Source organism: Pogoniulus pusillus, chromosome 15 (assembly GCF_015220805.1).
Source record: "Pogoniulus pusillus isolate bPogPus1 chromosome 15, bPogPus1.pri, whole genome shotgun sequence".
NCBI classification, from domain to species: domain Eukaryota; kingdom Metazoa; phylum Chordata; class Aves; order Piciformes; family Lybiidae; genus Pogoniulus; species Pogoniulus pusillus.
This window is the reverse complement of record NC_087278.1, coordinates 6,984,029-7,005,881: the sequence shown is the minus strand read 5'-3', so window position 1 is coordinate 7,005,881 and position 21,853 is coordinate 6,984,029. Positions and strand designations below refer to the sequence as shown.

At 47.1% G+C, this 21,853-nt stretch overlaps 1 protein-coding gene across 5 annotated transcripts in view; it reads right to left on the bottom strand.

The window, feature by feature from the left end:
* TCF20 (transcription factor 20) overlaps positions 1 to 21,853 on the bottom strand; it is a 133,633-nt gene that overhangs the window by 98,390 nt on the left and 13,390 nt on the right. The gene's annotated exons all lie outside the window — the stretch shown is intronic.

Here is a 21,853-nt window from a genome sequence, read left to right as displayed (position 1 = left end):
CCTTTACCACAGTGCCCAAGGCTAGACCATGGCACCAAGTGCCACATCCAACCTTGCCTTGAACTGCCCCAGGGACGACGACTCCACCACCTCCCCGGGCAGCCCATTCCAGTGTCCAATGACTCTGTCAGTGAAGAACTTTCTCCTCACCTCGAGCCGAAATTTCCCCTGGCGCAGCCTGAGGCTGTGTCCTCTCGTTCTGGAGCTGGCCACCTGAGAGAAGAGAGCAACCTCCTCCTGGCCACAACCACCCTTCAGGTAGTTGTAGACAGCAATGAGGTCTCCCCTGAGCCTCCTCTTCTCCAGGCTAAACAACCCCAGCTCCCTCAGCCTCTCCTCATAGGGCTTGTGCTCAGGGCCTCTCCCCAGCCTCGTGGCCCTTCTCTGGACACGCTCGAGCATCTCAGTGTCCTTCCTAAACTGGGGGGCCCAGAACTGAACGCAGTACTCGAGGTGTGGTCTGACCAGTGCAGAGTACAGGGGCAGAATGACCTCCCTGCTCCTGCTGACCACACCATTCCTGATGCAGGCCAGGATGCCACTGGCTCTCTTGGCCACCTGGGCACACTGCTGGCTCATGTTCAGGCAGGTATCAGTCAGTACCCCCAGATCCCTCTCTGTTTGGCTGCTCTCCAGCCACTCCGACCCCAGCCTGTATCTCTGCATGGGGTTGTTGTGGCCAAAGTGCAGCACCCTGCACTTCGAGCTATTGAATGCCATCCCATTGGCCTCTGCCCATCTGTCCAGGTGGTCAAGGTCCCGCTGCAGAGCCCTTCTGCCCTCCAACTCAGTCACATATGCCCCCAGCTTAGTGTCATCTGCAAACTTGCTGATGACTGACTCGATGCCCTCATCCAGATCATCTATGAAGATGTTAAAGAGGATGGGGCCAATGGGATGGCATTCAATAGCCATTCAATTGGGGCTAACAGAAGAGAGTAAAGACGAGAGGCAGACAGGTTTGCCAAATAAGCTGAAAACAAGTTGTCGGCTAACAAGTTGAGACAATCCAAGTCCTTACTTATGTTGAGAAGGGGCAAACAAGCCTCTCCTGCCTCTTCCCTCCTGCTTTCTCAGCACATTCTTCAACTAGATCTGGCTGAAAAAGGTTACTTTACCACAGCACGTTTGTAGAACTAACAAGTGATACAGGAGGCAACTGTGTCCATTCTGTTTGGCAGCCACGCTGATCCATAGCTACTTCAGCCCACCACAAAGTCATGCCCTTAAAAACACTCTGACACCCACAATCCAACCCCCAATTATTGCCTCATCTCTGAGCTGTAGAATTCAACTCCAAATTGTGATAGGTACAGTTTAGGTGCTTCCACTCAGGATCTTCAATCTACTTCCCTTTCCCCAGCTGACTCAGAAGGAGTTCAAGCCTAATTCCTGCTTTCCTCGTCACATGTCTGTGGCCAGTGCCCTTCAGTGCATCATCTTCTGGAGATGCAGAGAGGCTAAACAACACTGTCAGCAGAGGCAGGCTTGGGTTTGAAGCACTGTATGTTGAGTCCTTGTCCAGCACCTTCCCTCTAGTGTTAGGCATACCTGTCTTCCTTTCCCTGAGCTGCACATATTGTAAATGATACCACATCCACGGCACTGCCAGTACCACTTAATACAAACCTGCAGCTTGACAAGTGATTACTTACTGCACCATATCCACACGTATCTAGATCCTAACTTGCCACCCAGTGCTGCCCTTTCACCCTCCAACATCTTTTGAAGGCATTTTCCAGGAAAAAAGTATCAGATGCCAGCTTTAAAGTCACAGAGATGTGAGGATGCCTTAATTACACCGCAGCAGATCACACAGCTTTCATAAAACAAAACAAGCTTCTCCTCTGCCTCCCCACAGAAGGGCCCAAGGCACAGCTGGATCCTGGCTGCTGGTGACAAAGCTGGTTTCTGAAGCCACTGGTGCTCATTCCTTCCCTTCTGCTGTCCCCAGGCATGACTGGGAAGCAGGATCTGTTTCCGTAAGGGCAACCACCAACCAAACACTTTGCCTGCCACCTCAGGCACAAAGCTGTGCTCCAGCTCAGAGGAGGGCCTTCAAGCTGGCAGACACAGGGATGTTCTGGGCAGCCAGACAACACTGCATTCCTCATCCCCATGAAACTCATATGAAATGCTGCTTCTTAGACAGATAGCTTTATTACTGTTTAAACTAACACTTTCCAAAAGAGAAAAAAACCCCCACATTTCATCAATAATCCCAACTGGCTCAGGTGCTCATATCTACAATGGAAGGAGAAGAGAAACCCTAAAAGACACAAGAAAGAGGAAAGTGTTTTCAGATGAACTGAGCATCATGAAAGAGAACCAAGAAAACACAGGTGGTCAGCAGGTCTCTTCCAGAGCCATATAGTTGTACTGGAGTGTTTTGTACTAGAGGGTAGACTTTATAGCAAGCCAGAGAAGAAGCTGCTCTCTCTAAAGGAGTGCAAGGTATGGGGTGAAGAGAAGGGAAACTAAAAGAACAGGTAAGCTAAGGCTGTTCAAGCAGCTGAAATGCTGTGACTGGGACCAGTGGCCAATCAGCTATAAAAGACATTGGCTGGATGTACAGATAAGCACAGAGAGGTGCCTCACTGTCATCTCCAAGTACCTACAGTTCTGGCAGGAGACTCCTTAGATACTTGGGCATGAAGGACAAAGCAAAATTTCTTAGGTGTAGGCACCACCCAAAAGGAGGCCTTGCCAAATTACAACCTCAAGAGCCACAAGATAGAAGCACATGGAGTTGCTCTGACAGTCCAGAAAAAGTCCTGGCCAATATCTTAATTCAGTTAGATTTTTCTAACCATAGTGAAAACATCCACAATGGTGTCAGAGAGGAAATCATTTACAAACTAGCACAGCCTCTCACATTTCAAATATATGAAAGCCATCTGACAGTCATAAAGCAGCGGCTGGTCTCTCAGGGTCATCGCTCTAACTACCCACAGTGGAGTGGAGAGTCTGCAAAGACTTTCCAACCAACACTCCAGCGTCACAGCCAGCTCCAGCATCCAAGATAACATAGCAGACCAAATGGGTCGGTAGTCCAAGCAGCATGGTGGTGTGCATCTGGTCCCTGATGGTACCATGGGCACAAAGCAAAACCCAAGCTTCTTCAAGTTCCACTGGGATACCTAAGGACCCTCCCCATCACTGGAAAGTTGTAGGTGATGAATGGGAACCTGGTTAAAACAGATACTTTTACCACTGGCAAGAACCCCAAAAGGTTCCCCTGAACAAGAAACTTCATCACTAGTCTGTCATCTTTACTCTTACTATAAAGGAGAGTTTTGGATTAGGACTGGAAGCAGAGGAGGTAACTCTGCTAATTGCTCTTTTTGACAGCTAATGAAAATAATATGCCATTGCCAGCTCTTTTATATTGGTCAGCTGCCTGCAATTAGTCAACATCAGTCAACCACAGAAGCAAAAGAGATTGGACATGAAGGACACCAAGTCATTGTCACCATGCACAAGACCCTAGATGGCAAAGCTACCTGTTTTCTTTACATTCCAGGATGTAGCTCACATTACAGCTTTTGATAAGCAGTTCGGTGTCTTCAGACAGTAGTCAGGCTGGAGAGGAGCTACAAGTATCCCCTGGCATCCAGTTTTGGAATTCTAACTCAAGTGATTCATTTAGGCTCCTTTCCAGACCAGGTCAGAAAGGAGAACCAACAGCACCTCACCAACAATAAAGCAGAAACACATCAACCATGACAGGACAGTCCCCCCAACCAGATGTGATGGTGAGAGCCTCAGAAGGACTGCTGACAACGGAGACGATTCCCACAGCAAGCATTTCACTCAATTTTGCACATCATTTCAGATTACCTAATGGAACCAAGATAATAATGAAAAATCCAGTTCTGTGGGATATAACATTGCAGATTGGGCTACCTCAGTGCACTGACCTGCAACCTAGCCCTCAGATACAGAAAAGTCCTATGAGACTTAGGAATAACCTGCAAGAACCAGGAGAGAAGGTGCCTCTTCCCAGTAAGGCTTACAGAGCGGATTCCTCTCTGGCTGAAACATGGCAAACAACAAAACCTTGGGGGAGGGGAGTAAGGAGGAGAACTGAAATGTAAGGCTACGTCTAAGCTAAAGCTCTTCTATGTAAACAAGAAAAACAGCAGTAAGACATTTCTGCTGTACAAAACCCAGCATGGACCATCCCCACCTGAACAGCCCATCCACAGGGTCTAATCAACAACTGCAAGGGACAGGCCAGATGGGTAAAATGGACAAAAAGAGAGGGGCTCTGCAAAGTCCCTGCAGCCTCCACTCTCCCAGGGCAGGAGTGGAAAGTCATGGCTCCAAAAAACTAATGGAAAAAGGGGAGATGGTTGGGGTGAGAGGAAGAGATCAGACTCTATTTTAGATTCTGAGAGCTGAAAGAGAATAAAAAGCCAGCTGAAGCCTGGCAATCCGCTCAGCTAAAACCCTATGTGCAGACACAGAACAATGCTGATTTTACACTAGAAACCAGGAGAGGAGGTGGAGGGAGGATGCAGGACAGTGCTGTGTTTCTACATTAGGATTTTTAAGCACACTGCAGGATTTCTGTCTCAGAGCACTCATTGAGTTACATCAGACTGTAATGGCCTGTTGATTTTGAGAGATTATGGCAGCACTGCTGATGCAGGGGAGAGGAGATGGAAGAAAAGAGATGTGATGTTTCAGCCAGTGTGCGCACACATTTCAGGTGATTACCTACACTCCTGTGTGAGAGAGACATCGGATTCACAGCTGGACCAAGACGGGACCATGCACAGGACGCTGCTAGTAATCTAGGCTGGCACGGAAGGTGATTTTGGTCAGTCCCTGATCCACAGTTCATTCTCCCAGGGCAGCAGATGCCAAAAGCAGTTTTTCTGCAGGGGAGTCCCATCCAGGGCTGGAAGGACCAGAGCCACACAATGTGGCATGGCCAGCTTAATGGAGGAAGTGAATCCCATGTGTTCAAGGCGGGCGGCATGTTCCTGAGATGGATTCAGTCTCACTCTGCCAGGCTGACAACTTTGCCTGCCTGCCTGCCTGCCTTTCTCTCTCTCCTGTATTTCACAGAGATGGTATCCTTTCCTTTTCCTTTCTTTGCTCCCGGGCACAAGCAATCAAGAACAAAGGATGAAAGAAAAATGCAGTGGGGGGGAGCGAGGCGGGGGAGGGACATTTGAGAGTTAGGGAGCAATCTTTAGCGGAGAGAAGAGAATTAAAAAAAGAAGGAAGAAAGGAGATGGAGAGGCTTGGAAAAAGCACAATATGCAAATGAGGCAGAACAAAAAATCAGAGCTGGAAAAAATAAAATTAAAATCACACCAAACAAACCCACCTCTCCATAAGCTTTCTGTCTCTCAAACAGGGGAATGCCATTAAGGTGAGGTGCTCCCATAGCCGCCTACTTTCTCCAGCAAACACCCATGGCTCACTGCAGGCAGGCAATCTGCCCTCTGGGGCATAGCAAAGGAAGGGAAGAGGGAAGAGCAAAGAGATTATGGAGCAGTGAAAATCCTTGTTTTCTCTCTGAGGTAGGGAGCTGTGGGGCAAACAGAACCAGCCAGGTGCTTCTAACATGATGTTTGTCAAACAATCTGATTTCAAGCTTCACTGGAGTAGTCCCTCAGCAGCTGCTTTAATCTACCGCAGCACTTCTCCCCCACGGCAGGCTGCATTCCCCTTGTCCCTCCTCCACTCTTCCACCAGGACAGAGGTCCCCCAGGAAAAGAAACCTCCACCCTGGCTGCCAGCAGGTTGCCTCAAGCCTGAACCACCTCAGGCCACACCACAAGCTAAACAAGATCAGGCTTGAACTAGAGCTTTCCAAAAGGCATCCAGCTGTAGAAGGAAAAGTGGGATTTTGCCTCTGCAGATGACATACTACTCTCAGTGCAGAGCCCTCAGACTGCTCAGAGGTGGGTGTCACCAAAGGTGGCCTCTTCCCTCTGGACTGTGGAATAAATAACTCATCCATCAGTTTATTCATTAGTGACACTGTAGCTAGTGGTGTGTTATGACCCACCATAGTGCACTTACCCTTCTACTCATCATCATTTATTTCTTTCAAGGTAAGGCAAAACATCACTATGTGCTCCTCAGCTGGGAACAATGCAAGGTGTAAAAAAGAACTAGGAAGCAGCAGGATTCCTGGCTTTTAACCAGCTCTGGGGCTGACTCACCTGAAATGCTACTTTTTAGTGCCAGTAGTGCTCTTCCTTCACGTAAAGCGCAGCTCCTTTGCCCCAGCTTTATCTTCTCTTTCCTGCCCATGTTTCTACACCAAATATTACAGAATTACAGAATGCCAGGATGGGAGGGACCACAAGGATCATCTGGTCCAACCTTCCCAGGTGATAGTGTAGTCTAAAACGATGTGGCCCAGCACCCTGCCAGGCTGGGCCTTGAAACTGTCCAATGTAAGGGAATCTACTACTTCCCTTGAGAGCTGATTCCAATGTCTAACTGATCTCACAGTGAAAAATTTTCTCCTGAATTCCAATGGGAATCTGTCCAGTAGTAACTTGTACCCACTGCAACCTTGTCTTTTCCATGGGACTCCTTGTGAAAAGGGAGTCTCCACTGTCCCGGTAGCCACCCTTTATGGATGTGGTAATAAGGTCTCCCCTAAGCCTCCTCTTCTCAAGGCTGAACAAATTCAGTTCCCTCAGCCCTTTCTCCCCTCAGCCTTTCCTCCTCTCCATTAGTAGCTGTTTGTCCAATTCTGCCTGCAAACATCTGAAGCCAGGGACTGTAAGTTATGTGTTAAGCCTTTACCAAAAAAGCCCCATTTTTAAAGCTTATCAATAACACAAAAATGGGTTATTACTTTTACCTACTACTAAGGAACATCATTTAACTTAGCAACTACTAACTGCCTAGAAGCAGTAGTCACAGCTGTGTCACAAGGACTAGTTAAAAAACAATTTTAAGGAGGTGATGGATTCCACAGCAAGGGTGATGTAGGCACTGGTGGGGCAAAGAAAAGCCAAGCTGAAGCCTTGCACTGTATTTTACACAGGACTGTGAATATCCAGATAAAGCAGATATGGAAAGGTGCATGTTTTCCCCTTAGACAACTTACTGAGTGCTCAGTAAGTTGTCTAAGGGGAAAAGAGCAGAAGAACAAAAACACAGGGGTGCGTAGGGGAGAAAAGGACAACAAGTTTTAGCAGATGGGTAGCCACAACCTTCTCCAAGCCCGCTGGATCGGCTGCAGGCACCAGCTGCATTTCCCAGGAGCTCCCTTGCTCCCAAGTACAACTCCCTCACCCGAGAGACCCACGGGGAGGCAGAGTGAGAAGATGTATGATGTCTCAGTTCGCATCTTAGCCGGGTCTGTGTCCCCATCAGTAAGAAGCGACACCAAAACTGACACTAATTGGTTCTCTTGTTGTCATGCTGCAGAGGTGACAAGGACCACATGGGCACAGACAAGAAGCTTCCCTCTTCCCGGTCCCCTCAGGTCACAGCTAGGTACCCTGGTAGGAGAGTGTGTGTGCCTTGCTGGTATTGCCATGATGTGTGTGATGCCTGCTCAGTGAATAAAGAGCATCACTATCTGGAGCTGTCGAGCCTGCGTCACTCACTGCAAGAAGAGGGGGGGCGAGACAACTACCAGCTTAAACCAGATTTTACTGGTAGGAGCACCACCACAATCCAGGCTCTCGGGGACTTTACAAGAGAACCTGAAACGTTACCAGCTGCAGTTGCAGCCTCCATACCCTCCTTCAGACTGGAAAAACAACAATTAGCACACGTGTGCGTTAGTGCATGCAAGTGTTTGCATGAGCCTGCCGTGCAAACAAATACAGTAAAGAGAGCAAGGAAGAAAAGAGATTGCTGTTTGGAGCTCAAAGAAGCTGTTTGTAAAAATCAGTGTGCAAGTGAGAATGCAAACAGAGGCAAGAATTTCTTTCATCTTTCTGGGAGGGGGCAGGAAATTAAACACACACACCTCCCTCCAAGCAATGCTCAGGAAGAATTATGCTGCTCATGATAAATGCACTTTTCTGGTCCTGTGAAAAATCTGACATAATGAAAGTACCTTGAATGCAATTACTGGCACTTGTTTAGCATGGCAGGGCATTGCACTGCCACTGGGCTCACTCCTCTCTGCTCCCAATTAGCATGCCAAGTACTCCAGCCACACACATGGGCTCACGGGTCAGGGATTGGCGCAGAGGAGCAGCAACCAGCTACCTGCCCTCCAATGAGGAAGCGAGCAGTGTGCTGGAAAGCTCCGGCTTCCTTCATTTTACATCCTCCCATCCCTATCACACTCTTTTCCTCCACTCCTCCAGGGTCTCTGGAGGCAGTGATAAAAACCGCAAACTCTCCCCCTCCTCTCTCAGCTGGTCTCATTCACGGCTCATGGCAGACCCAGTTTCCTCTGGGGACTCACTAATGAAGACGGCCAACGTTAATCTCTTTCCCCCTCCCCGACGGGTCGATTTATAGTTCCACGGAGAGTCCTGGATTGCAGCCAGAGGGCCTGACACATTCTTCTTGTTCCAAGACTGAAGGGGGGGGGAAGAGACAGGCCTGCGTGCACACAGACACTGAAGACACACACGCGCAGTTGTGATTTGGATTGAGCTGGAAGATGCAGCTGCAAAACCTGTTTACCTGTTCCAAAACAGCAGCTGAAGGGAAGGAACAGTAACCAACAGAGCTTTTGTGTATTGTGTGTATACTCCAAACACCTTTGTGTTTCCATAGCACCTCTTTCAGCCCAAAGACCCCAAATCACAGGGATCACTCCCTCATCACCAGGATGAAATAAAGCACCAGTTGTGTGCCAGCAGCATTACCGTGAGTCATTAGGAGGAAGCTAATGATAACTTCTGCAGGATAAAAGGCAAGGGGAGGAGAAGGGGAAAATTTTGACTGACAGAAAGTAATGAACTGGAATCTGGCCAGGACACTGAGGTTACTGTCCACTCATCTCAAGAAAAGTGTGCTGGGATCTTTAACAATCAATTGATCGAGGCCTTGGCTCTACCTCTCATCCATAAGAGGTTGCAGCAGTGCTGCATCTTTTCCAAGAGCGATGTCAGTGCACAGGCTCAGGAGTGGCTCAGAGTGAAAAGCGCTCCTCTGCTACTCCCCACCTGCCTTTCTATGGCACTGCCCACACCGAAACTCCTCAGACCTGTCACTCCCATGGCTGCCCCTTCAAAGGAAACTGGAGAGAGGGAAGGACTGGGACATTTTTTTACAACTGAGCTATAAAGGAGTAAATGTTTCTTTCCACCATTTAATTTTCTGCCTGTTTGGCAGTCACTGCTGCAGCCTCGCTGCATCCCCTAACTTCACTTGCTTGTTTAGCCTGGCTCCCTGTCCGCACACCGGCCTCGCCCGCGATGACAGCACCGCTCTGCTAATAGGGTCAGTCAGTGAGCTACTGCTGCAGAGCCGCAGGGGAGCACAAAACACTGCCTTTATTCCTGTAAGACCTATACATTACCTCCTCACCCCCGCCCCCTCAGGAACCAAGTGGTGGATTTAAAAGGAGCACTGTCAAGTCATTTAGGCCCATTATTTTGCACTAGAAGAAATGGCCTTTACAAAGCTCAATGGAAGCACACTTTCATTCCATCTTTAAGTAATCTTGAAGGTTTCAATTGCAGGGCTGCAAACCACAATGCAAAAAAGCACAGACAAATAGATCAGATCAGATATGAGACTGCCCAGACACAGAGTTCTACTTGCCAAGCTGACTGCAGAGCAAAAATAGAAATAAAAGCTGCACGTAATTATAGTATTTTACATTTCCACTGCACTTTCCATCCTGAAAGATCCCCAAGTGCACACACACGTGCATGCATGTGCATACAGAGAGGTAGGACGTTGGGAAAATTCACTTGCTTGTGAAAGAGACCAAGAAATCTCGTGGTCCAGTAATCACAGCTTGTACTGAACCAAAGCCTTCATTAACAAACACACACGCACATGCAGGCTGGTAGAAAACCATTATAATGTGAAACAAGACTAAGCCAAGCCACAGCAATCTGCAGATCAGTGGCTCCAGCACTTCTGCTGTTGCTCAGCCTTTCCCCCAAAACAGAAGATTAGAAACAGATCTTTTATTAGCTCTCGCCCTCTGTTCCCCAGCGAAGCCCAAGGTGCCAATTCCACTTTGCTACCGCAGGGCAGGGGCAGCTCTGCAGCTGTCAATCCCCAGTCTTCCGCTCTCCTGCTGCTGAGAGCTTCACAGCCTGTAAGCATGCACATCCTCCAGCCCTGTGGGCTGCAACAGTCCCATTTTGCAGAGCGCAGAGCATTTGAAGAGGGGAACCAAAGCCAGGGACAGTGCTCTCAGCACAGTGCATCTCCTTTCCTGCTGCAAAAGAGCCGGTGTCATGTACAAAGGCCCGTTTCTCTACTCGCATGCCACCCAGGATGTTCGCAGCAAAGATGAAAAGGGTCAGGAAAAAAGGAGTGCTGGATGATAAGCAGGAGCAGTAACGAGACACTCTGGCAGAAGCCTCCAACCTTCTCAGGAGGCTGGGAGGCAGGGGAGAAAAGAGCAGGCGCTAGCTTAAGCTTCAGCCTGGGATGCTGGGTCACTCCCTTCTCACTCCCACATATCTGTGGCAAGTCAGTTTTGTCTTCCACATATTAAATATCTCATAGCAGTCTTAAACTCCCATCTGAGCACACAGGCGTTTCAATGTTGACTTGTGGCCAAGCATATGAAGAATGGGGGTAGGAAGTTCAAGAGGAGACAGAGAAGGCAGCGTCTCTGAGGGCACTACAAAAAGGAACTGATAGTCAGGAGGAGGGAAGGAAACAGTCTGAAGCTGTGAAATGAAACAACAGCTGGCTAGATAGAGCTGGGATTATTTCTTCCTTTTCTTTTTAAAATGAAAAGCAGAAATCTCACCAACAATACAATGTAATCAACTGCAGTACGCAACTATCCGTTTAGAGAGGAGCCTCTCTCCTAGCAGCCTTACCCTTACACTAGCATGAGGCTGAGATCTGCTTTTGATGCCCCTCAGAAGAATCCCTTCACTCAGCAACATGTTGCAGTCATGGCTGAGGCTCAGTGAACAGCCAGCATGTGCCCCTCTCAGCAGAGATTTTGGGGAAGAGATTTTGTCAAGGACACTGCAGCAACATTCTTCTCTATACTTAGGGAAACAGCTATGAGATTGTTAATGTCCAGAGAGGACTCCAGGTTTTAATAAGGTCACATCTGAAAGAGCCCCAGATAATAAGCTGCATGGAAGTCAATTTATCGACCTCAGCACACTGGGCTAAGTCAAGCCTGCTGGGATTCCAAGTTGTGGTTGCTGGGCATGCAGGTAACTCATACCTGAGATACTGGAGGCCATTTTCTCTGGCTACAAATGGGAGACCAATGTGATTCCTTACATTTCATTTAGTTTAATAGGCCAGTGCATTATTCAGGAACTGAGAGGATTTTTATTTTGACAATGTCACTTTAACAACAAATAGCTGGCTGCTCAGCTCCCTGAGCAGGCAGACAGCAGGTGCTCAGCTGGCTGATTTAGCAGCCACCAGGAGCTGTTGGGTGCAATTCACAGGCTGCAATTCCCTGCTCCTTTCAGTGGGACTGCATATTCCCAGAGAGGGGGAAGGGTTAACTCAAGTGAGAGAGAAGGCATGAGGACAAGCTTGGGGTGAAAGATTATTAATGAATAAACCTCACTGCCACTTCACTGGGACACCTGCATCCATCTCCAATGGACACCTATGTCAGCTGCCTCCCCCCAGCCTTGTGTGCTCCCCATCCTGTGTAAGAGAACTAAACACCACAGTCAGGAGAGTCCTTTCCCCTCCCAGAACTAACATGCCTGCTTTTTCACTGCATGCAACATCAGCAAGATAATCCACGGTCTTCTGAGACCCTCCCCAGTGGCTTCCTTTTATGAAATCAAATCAGTGAATTCAGCACTGCCTTAGTAAACAACTAGAAAGCAAGAAAACCACAGCCTTGTGCCTACAGAAAAGCAGGGCTATGGCAATGCATCTTAGCAGAGGGGGTGGTACATCAAATGGCTTGTGGCATGAGATTGCTAGGGATGACCTTAAAACAATCTTTTCAATTAAAAATAGACAGATGCATGTGACTTTGGGGTTTGTTTCAGTTTGGGGATTTCATTTGATTTTTAAAAACATACTACATAAAGACCAGCAAAAAATCTGGCCCTTTCCTTTACCTCCTCCATCTTCCCCACCTAGCAATGAAAAGATTTTTCTGGACTGAAAGACTACGACAACCAGAGGACCGAGAAGATTCAGTCCTCCTGAACAGTGAGAAACTAAAAGACGTGATGCTAAAAGGGAAGAGGATTTTACTCAGTCCACCCAAAATTCTAGTGGGCCTTTCCTTGCCTTTGCTACTGTCTATACCAAGACATATTTATTCCTTTTTTTTTAACCTGAAGACAAACAGCAGACTCAAACCCCTCCTACCTCCAATTAAGTATTAGAACTCACAGAAACATCCGTCATACCTCAGCAGCAGTCCTCTAAGCCCTCCCCCCCCAAAAGATTAAAACACAGAGCACACATTACTCTTTATTGCAGCCTTAGATATATCAGGCTTGATGACAGTACCATTTTTTAAACCCACCATGGCGAGGTGGAGGGGGGAGATGAATTGGTCCGAGTTTGGTGTAAAACAAACACTCCCTTTGGGTCATCTTTTAAAACTAATCTAGACAGGACATTAAAAAGGACGCTTAAGGAGACAAACAAAATCTTTCAGTTGTTTTAGAAGCGTACTATCAGCAGAAGAGGCCTGAGTAAAAATAATACTATATGGCTGTGCTAGCTGACTGTTATTGTTGGCTGCTCCGGCGAAGTAGGGCTTCTACAACCCAAATGTACAGGACTAGGAGCCTGGTGGGTCTCTGGTTTTGATTCTGTGCCAATTCGCATTCAGTCGTGCTCTGAGATAAGTCATGATGCCGTCAGCAACTTCAGCCCAGCTGGAAAACTGGGTTAAGAAAGCAGTGGACGCTTAGCGACGACTAGGGCCTGCCTGCTCAGGGAGAGGCAAGCTGAAGCACTTTAAAACAGACGGGTAAATGGCATTCAACCCCTCTGTGGACAGATTTACATAGAACACAAATGTGTCCCTGATTTGCCTGCTTCACTACTAAACCGATTTTTACTAAATCAGCTGAAAGTTAATTTAAATCTAAAGAAGGGTATGGTCAGATCAGCCAAGCAATCCAGTCAGCGTGGGCTAACAAGTTGCCATCCTCTCACTCAGACACTGCTAACTCGCTGGATGTGCTTCCAGTTTTCTGTAATGCAAAGAAACTTACAGCATCCCCAGAGGAAAACTCCCACAAACTGTTTTTATGCTGCATAAAAACCAGAGGGGACAGTTTAGCTGGGAGTCAGCAATCTGGTACCTTGGCAGGGGCAGGCTGCAAAGGATGTCCCTAGAGTTGCCAGTCTAGCACCATTCCTCAGCTCCAAAATTAAACAGATAGACAAACATTTAATTAACAATAACGACAACAAAAAAAAAGGAAAGAAATACAGCTTTGATCCTGCTGGGATGTTGATGTTGCCACCAAGAAGGGGCATTCATTTGAGGCAGGACATGCCCCAGCTCCACAGTCACTTGACAGAAACAAGAAGCCAGGCAGGGGCTGTTGGCAACTGTACTCCAGGACTGGGCAAGGACTCAAGAAAATGACTGCCTAACCTCCTCCCAGCAGTGACCCCAGCTATACACCTTCCTCAAGAGATGCTGGCATGCCTTTATGGCTTTGACAAGAAGATGTCTCTCAGGTTCAGGCTTTCTCACTTGGAGAAAGAACCCAAAAGTACATGAGCTTAACATTCACTGGACAAACCCCCTCTGCACAGACAAGGTAAGCAGAGTTCGCTGCTGAACACAGAAGAAATACACACAGTTGGCACAGTACCTGTTTCCTGAGGAATAAAAAGTTGCTGGCACCAGAGAAAACACTGTTTTAGTGTCTACCTGATTTTCTGCCCTTCCTGCCTCAGGGTAACATCATCCTCAATTGGGATTTTGTATGAATTAGAGTGCAAGAATGGAAGAGACACACCACTGCTCCCCTAAGCCTCCTGCATTGGGAGCCAGCTGAGGATGGGCTCAGTCCATTGTACCTGTTCACATCACAACCCCCTCCAGCCAACCTGTCCATGTCTCACCAGGGACATCCCCTCCCAGCTGTTCTAGCTAATCGGCATGCAACAGTGCCAGGGCTCCTTGCTGCCTCCTGTCTCCCCCTCTTATCAGGGATATGCAGCATTAATCCTTTGCCAGCAGCTCTCGCTCTCCTCCTGAATGCTCCTCCTCACGGCTTCATCAAGCACATCTCTGCTCCAACCTGCTGACCTGCACCGCAGCCCCGACCAGGCTCCTGGCCCCCAGGACCCACAGCTGCCCCAGACCAGCTGCCCACAAGTCCCAGCAGCATTCTGCATGTCTTTGGAATAGGAAAGCAGCAGCAACCCCCATTGCTGTGAGGAGCCGGTTCAGACCACCAGCCTTATCCTGCCTGCGGCTTAACTGGCATGTTAAGGCTGGAAGGGGAAAAATTCTTAGTGCCCTCCCCCTACCTCCCCACACCCCCCTTCGCAACCCTGCCAGCTCCCTTCCCAGCTTGCCACTGTAGTAAACCCTTTTGTTTCCCATCAGAAATACAGCAATTATTTCAGAAAAATCTCTCCCCTCACCACTGGCAGAAATACCACAGTCTGAGACAGTAGCTCTCTTGATGATCACAGTGGAATATTCCAGAAAATAAGGAAGATTTGGGGAGGGGGAAGGGAGGAGGTATCTGGGATCCAATCTTCTTCCTCTCCTTGCCAAACCCCCTCCATCTCCAGCAGATTTCATTTGTTTCATACAAAATTTCTGTGAAATTTTCAACCAAGCCTCTCTCCCTCTCTCCCATTTCCACCGCCGGCAAAGCTCAGCCAAAGGTGCACAAGAATAACTTGCTGCTCCACTTTTCTTGCAGGCTGGACAAATAAGGCTTCAGCTAGCCACATGCAAGCCATTAAAAATATATTAACATACCCAGCAGGGTCTGTCACTTTTTCTTCCCCCCCTCCTCCCCTTTTCTTAGACAGAGAGAAGGAAGAAATCTTGCCACAGTAACAAGAGGTTTTCATCAAGTCTCATTACCTCAAGCACAGCCGCACACCACAGCCCCCACAGAGAACAGCCTTCGGTTCCCGCTGTCATTAAAGGAACAAAGATCTTAAACAAAAATTAAACCCAGGACAGCATGAAGTTGGGAGCACACAAATGGATAAGGCAGGGAAGGGTGCGTGAAAGCCAAGTGAAAGCGCAGAAGCAGAGCCACCAGGGCTCTGCTCTAGTGGCTGGGGAGGGATGGGGCAGGTTAAACGTGTCCCATCGAGCAGGGCAGGGGCAGGTGTTGTCAAAGGTTCAAACTATCACCCGCAGGTATGCTGCATTTCCCAGAAGCTCAGTGACACTGCAGCGTCCGAGGACGTTAGCAAGGCTCAGTGTAAAACCACACCAGCAATTCTAATAAGCAAGAAGCTTTTCCCAAGTCTGAGATGCTGCACAACACAGATGATTTTGCACACTTTGACAAACGTCCATTTTTATTCCAGGGGCTCCTTGACCCTTCCCAAAGGCATCGTGGTCCACATTTCCCAAAGCAGCTGCACAGAGCATCTTAACCTGCAGCAGCTGCTCTAAGCCAGAAGCAGGTGGTGGCTGGTGTTACTAGTTGGGGAGGAGGGTGTGAAGGGCAGGAGGCAGCAACTCTACATTTAAACAAGTGATTTCTATACCAGGGGGGCATTAGTCAAAGTGCTATCAAGTCACAGTGTCCTTAAACTGCAGTTTCTCAAGTATTTCTTTGGGCAAATTGCTGGGTTAAGCAGCTTTCCTCTCCAACTTGGCTACTTTAATCCAGATCAATTTCCTGATCAAGTTCAGTGCGCAGCAGCACGTTCAGCTGCACTGGCACAGCTGAACAAGCAGCTCAGGAGAAGCAGCAGGGACTGCTGAAAACAAGGCTTGTAAAACTACACCCTCAGATTCAACAGGCATGGCACTCAGCCCCAGGAGAGCAAGATGCTGCTTGCAAGCCTCATGAAAACAAAGATAAAGGAAGGGGGATACTTATTGCATGGCTAACTGCAAAGAGATGACCTGAGCCAAGCAACACGTAAAAAAAAATAATCTGGTGACAGTGTGGCCATGTTTTATGCACCTCTAGATGAGATATAAGTTTTATTTCTCCCACGGGAATGGAGGAGAGCTAAAAGCTTTCCCTTGTGAAATCCGGCAGTACAGCCAGGAAAGGCAAAACTAAGCAGAACCAATGATAGTAAAGCACCAATGAATGGTGGACAATGACCTCTGAGGAAGAAGGAGGAGGACAAGAACAAGAACCCACAGTAAGGAGTGGAAACTGTTCTGGGACACCACAGAAATAACTCCCTTGCAGAGCAGTGAGGAGCAGAAGGAGGGCAGGATATTGACTATATGACACAGGAGCAGGATGGGGATGTAGAGAGCTCCACTCTGGGCAGAGGAGGGGATCTCAAGATACAGCAAGGAAGCTACTTCAGATCTCTGTGTCACAACCATTCTGGGTCATTACCCAAACAGCTCACACATGCTCTGGTTCTGAAGTAATTACACTCATTCTTTAACAAAACATCACATAATGAGGTCTACAGATGCCAAAGAAGGTAATAGGAGAGTAAGCAAAATATCTGACCATAGCAGGAACAGATCATGAAATAGCACTGATTTCAATACTGAAATTGCACAAGTCAAAGATCTTTTTGCCTCTGTAGCACTGAAACTTGCTCTACTCATCCTGCCTTGGAAAGGGAACACAAGGAAATGAGGAGGTTCAGCACATGACAACAGAGAGAAGAGACTTCTGGCCTTTCAGTATTCGAAGGGGGCCTACAAAAAAAGATGGGAAGGACTTTTCAGGAAATCAGAGAGTGACAGGACTAGGGGGAATGGAGCAAAGCTGGAAATGTGTAGGTTCAGGCTGGACATGAGGAGGAAGTTCTTTGCCGTGAGAGTGGTGAGATCCTGGAATGGGTTGCTCAGGGAGGTGGTTGAGGCCCCCTCTCTGGAGATGTTTAAGGCCAGGCTGGATGGGGCTCTGGCCAGCCTGATCTAGGGTAGTTCCAACCCCCATGGCAGGGAGGTTGGAACTAGATGATCCTTGTGGTCCCTTCCAACCCTGACTGATTCTATGATTCCATGATTCTATGACTATACTGCATGCCAGGGCTGTGACACAGTGGGTGCACAGTCTTCTCCCCAGGAGAACCACCAGCCAGCCACAACCACGTGGCAGGGAACTGCAGTCGGCCACGGGAGAGAGCTATCCTTTGAGAAGAAAGCAAGGCAGGCTCTTTCTCCATACCTGTCAGATATGCTGTGCAGAGTCTTCACCATGGAGTCTCATGGCTGGTATTTCCACAGCCTCATAAACAGCTTGTCTGGGTTGCTCTTCCTAGCTGCTTCAACGTGGGACAAACTTTGTTGAGTAAAAGAAATCCAGTCTTACTTGTGACAGGAAAATAATTAGGTGAGGTGATAGTGCAGTAACAGGTGCCTTGGACTTGGCTCTATCCAAGGCAGAGATGCACATGAATGCCACTTCAGCTTGTATCTGCTCATTTGCCAGCAGTCTGGATTCCTGAAAACCTACTCAAGTGACCATCTCATCTCAACTGCAACACAGGCTCTTAATATGGGTGCCCAGCTCCCTACTTCTGCACTGGCCTCCAGCAGCAACACTAAGGAGAGGAGAGTCCATCTGTCTGCAGCTGAAACAGGCCTGCAATAAAAGCCAGAAGAGAAGCTGGAAGCTGCCTCAAGGCAGCACATGCCAGGAATGCACTTGTATTGATACAGGCCAAGGTCATCCCAGGAACCAGGAGTTTCACACCCATGATTAAAGCATAACCAAGAAATGCTTCCTGACAGTCAAGTCTATCAGGCTGTGGGTTTAGATCTCACTTTAATGTTTCATTGCTTCTCTTTAAACATCTCCTCTTTAATTTTTTTGAATGGGGAAAACATCAGCTTGGTTTTGAACTATGCAGGTCAGGACCACATATTATGTCCCACACCTATCTCCTTTTTGGGTTTTTTAGTCTTGTTGGGGTATTTTGTTGTTGTTCAGAGATGGAGTGGAGGGGAAGGAGGTGGTAAGAACATCAAAAAGTCAAAAATTAACGTCTCAACTTGTAATGCACATCCCCCTCTCCCACAACAGTGGTTGCAGAAGCTACCCACGGCTGACACTACTCCTGAAGCTCCATATGGTTCTGCTTCCCTTCATTCTTCCTCAGCCTGACAAACTTTGGCACAGCTCAGGTTTTCCTGGTTCTTAGGAAACAGGAGACATTCCAGCAATTCCAGCTTCTCCTTTTTCTTCTGCTTTTACAAAGCTCCCACGGTGCCATCTATGAAAACTCTATTGTAATGGCAAAGCATAAAAGCAAATTTGTCTGAGTGTCACTGGTGCTGTAGGATTTTTCATGTTGCAATAGTGTTAACCATTGCTTTACACTGCAGCAAAGCTGAAGGACCTCAGCAACATCAGGGTCCCTCAGGCTCAGCATAACATACACATACAGCAAGAACTGTCTGTGCCTGCCTCACAGGCTAATAAAGTTATTTTATTTTAGGTAGAAAGGCTTCAAAATGGAGTGTCATTTTAAAGCATCCACCAGTTGACAACCATCTGCACAATTATCACAAACCACTCAAAGAAAGCTTCCAGTACACCCGGGAAGTATCTGTGTACACAGTAAGTACCCTGCATGCACCATAACTCAGCAAGTGCTTTTTGCAGCTCCCTTCTACTCAGTCATGAAGGATATAGATCATTACAGCCTCCAGCTATAGAGCTTTAGCTCACAGAGCAGCAGCTCACACTTTTAGCTCTGGAGATCCCCAGTTCAATCTGCTGCATGTCAGCCAAGAGGGCAGCTGTCATATAATTACAGCCACAACTTTGCATGTGAAAAAGTAGGGAGAGGGAACAGAAATCTTATTATAGAATTCTGGTTGCAACCTGCTGAAGAGCTTCCTATTTAAAGTAACTTCTTGTAAAGAGGAGGGAGGTGGGGGGAGGGGAAAGGAAAAAGACAGAAAGTAAAAAGTAAAAGGAAAAAAAAACCAAAACCAAAGTAGAGTCTTCCCAATTCTGTTTTGCAGAAGAAATCAGTGCTGCTTTGCAAAAAGTGTCGTGTTACAAATGCATGTGTACAGTCAACAAAGCGGGCAAGTGCAGAGACAGGAGTAAGGTTCCAGCCCCCGTCTCACTAAAAATTAAACAGAAAACAGAAAAAGAAAAATAAATCTTCACTGCTGCAAGCAAGACGTCTGAAGTCCAACAAGGCATCTTAGTTCCCTTCTGAACTACAACCATTTGCCAGCAGCCAAACCAACCATTTGGCTGCACTATGGAAGTATTAAAATTGAAGTACAAGAAATCTCAGCTCCACTTGCTCTCTCCAAACTGCACAGACCAGCTCTGAAGGAGACTTAACAAAACAGAACCTGGGAGAAGAGTATGTTTGGACCACAAAGGTACAAACCACGGCAAAAAATTCTGTCTCCAATGTAAAGACCTTTTAATGAGTGCAACGCAAGAAAACGATTAATGGTTTCTCTTATCTGCTCGTTTTCCTGTAGATCCTCCTGCACACACAGAGCAACTTTGGAGCCAAACATTTTTCCAAGCCAAGACGTTCAAAACCAGAATGTGAAACAATGTAATCTAGTTTTCCCCCAACAATTATTCTAAGCATTCCTCTTTTCTTAATAAATCTATTTGAAGTTTAAGACACGGATTCAATTCTTTGCAGAACGTTGTCCTTTTCTAGATAGTGCTATCCATCCACGACCCAGCAGCACAGAACCTGTAGGTCCCCCATTGCCTGGGGTGAAAGAACCACTTTGGATCGTGAGCAACAAATAGGAGGTAACACTTCAATTGCCTGCAAACTACTCATCCGCTTGCTAAATACCACTCAAAGTAGACCAATTTGATTCAAACAGTTCAGTACCTGCCTGCAAGAACACACTCAGTGAAACACCTCAAGTTCAAACACGCTGCACTGATGGCCCTTCAAAACTCCCTGAAAAACAGTGCTGTGCTTCCAACAGGATTTGAAGTTCCTAGCAGCCAAGATGGATGACTGCTAACATCTAGCACAACGCTGCAGCAGTTAACTCCAGAATCCACTAACAGTTTGTATTTAAACCAGCTACATTCTCTAGTGACATCCTCTCACCTGCCTCATTTCTGAAGACCCATTTCATTTGTCTCAGAGAGTCTTCTGCTCCTCACCTAAAGCAAAACCTATTCAGGAAACACACAAACGACCTGACCATCTCCCTCCCTTTAGAAGAGGGTGAGGAAGAGAATCAAGGACACGAAGCCCGGTTTTGCAGAAAGCAATGTGCAGCTGCAGCAGCAGAGAAACATCTGGAGTTGATTACACACGTGCAGCAAAACCCTGGCTGGGCTCATCCCACAGGAGGGACCCATAAAAGGTTTACCTCTCCCTCACCTATTGCAGCCAGGCAGAGCTCACAAACATCTGAGCCACACTTGCTGTGGACAGCCAGTGAAAGCAGTAAAAACCCTGTGCAGAGAGGACTGAAATGAGACTCTATTATGCTATTTTCTGGTATTATTTCTGTAAATTTAGCACTGCTAAAAGGTTCCAGATAGACATTCTCTGGAGACAAAAATCCTTTCCCTACCCTGAGAAGGTATGCAGAGAGAACTGCAGCAAAACACATACGTGCTTTTCTCATCTCTCCTAGCCTGCTGAGGCTGAAATGACTGACAAAGGTCCAAAATGAGGGACACACATAAATTATTAATATTGCACTAGCAGTCTCGCTGTTGCTGTGACAGTCTAAAGACTTGAGAGAGGCAGGCTCTGCAGGGAAATATTACTTCAAAATCACTCATTCAGGTAACTTACATACTGAGGAGACAAGAATCATTCTGCAGCATGCTCTGTCAAACCCCTCAGCTTTAAGACCCTTTGTTTCTAAAGCAAAAGCAATTTTAACAGGAACAGAAAATCAACACGAAGCACAGGGAGCTTCACATTTCAAGTGAGCAACACTGAACAGCATTACTTCCGGACAGAAACTCCGTAACACACATCTTCTCATGCCTGACCTGGAAAGTCCATCCCAGTTCTCAGCACCAGATAAGTGTATTGTCTCTACAGCCTCTATGCTGAAGCAGCCAAGTAGCATACCAGTGAGAGCATAATGGGCAGCCGTTCACCAGCAAGTGGAAGGGAGCCAGCAAACTACTTCTGTTTTCTGCTCGGGCTGCAACCTGTGCTTTAAGCTCCTGATTCACATTCTCCCCAGCCTTTTATTTCATTCCAAGTCTCATACTGTACCTCCTGCCACAGCAGCTATGCACCCCTAAGTAGCACACAAAGAGATGGTACTCACTACTGATCTACTTGCTTCCTCTGCCCTACTGCAGAGGAACAGTTTATGTAGGGGTATTAGTCTGTTTTACATTAATTTCTAGAACTGGGACAAACAACTTGAACTTTGACACTTCTGAAAAGAGCTCAATTATTTTCATCTTCTTTAGTAACTGGAATAGATTTACTTTTCATTTAAAACACAGAATTTCCCTCCCAACATATGTTAAGTAGTTACTGAAATGTTTTCTTTACCCAAAGCCCTGCAAGGCTCCAAGATTATTAATAACATTTTGAATATAAAGAAGCACGACATTGTTCCATACCAATAAAAAAAACCCCAAACCAGTACATTTTTCATACAATAAATATTTTTTAAACTATTACTTTA